Genomic DNA, 953 nt, shown 5'->3' with positions numbered 1-953 from the left:
GGTCGACAATGTTCAGCCTTTTCCCCTGCTCTGTATATGTTCTTCAGGTCTCACCATTGTAGAGGTGTGCATTGAGGACTGATTCTGGTGTTCTCAGTCTCGTTACTGTGTTCGCATTCTCTTACTCACCTTGGATCTTCTTCACCTGTGACTTTTGTTGCATGTTGATTTCAGCAACAGATCGCTGGTGATTGTGGAGCCCGGATATCTGAAGCAATAAACAATCTCTGGCACCAGTACATGGCTTGGATGAAATAGTTAAAAGAAAATAATGCATATGATCTTAATCTATAGTTACAATTATTTTGTTAATCATATGGAAAAAGAAAGCTATTGGCTTATGTCCGTCTGTGTCAATAAAATTTGATACTCAATATTAGTTTTAAAATTCAGAATATGAGCGATGATATAAGTGGACCTACCTAACATTTTAGTTAACATTTTTGGCTGACTGGCACTAATGGTAACTCTGCATTGTAACTGTGGGAGAATGAATAGAGAGATTTTTAAACAGGTGTAAGTAGATCTCAAGTTCCGTTGATGTCTGAACTCTGTTCAATTGATATTTTGCCTTAGCTCTCAGTGGTTTTTTAAATGTCTTTTTTTACACTGGTAGCCTGTGAATTGTAAAAACTCCACTCTGGGGAGACAGATTCTGCTCAGCTTACCTCAATGTAATCTACATTTATGGGTATAGTCTTGGTTTTCTACACTTCCTCTGGGCATTTTCAATCAGTGCTGAGCTCAGTAAAGGAAAGTAGCTGAAAAAGCATGAATAATTCAGAAATAGAGAGTAGCTCACTTGCTTTTGGATAGAAGAAAGGACTTTCCTGAAGTGGTTAAGTGAGTTGAATGAACTCTGTAATAGTATGATGAGATGCAACTGTTCTAATCTCTAGAAATAGCATATCCATTCTAAAGCTTTTAATGGGGAATGACTTGATTCGTGTCAG

This window comes from Chiloscyllium plagiosum, chromosome 6 (genome assembly GCF_004010195.1).
Source record: "Chiloscyllium plagiosum isolate BGI_BamShark_2017 chromosome 6, ASM401019v2, whole genome shotgun sequence".
Taxonomy (NCBI): Eukaryota; Metazoa; Chordata; class Chondrichthyes; order Orectolobiformes; family Hemiscylliidae; genus Chiloscyllium; species Chiloscyllium plagiosum.
Note: the sequence above shows the minus strand (reverse complement) of the source record.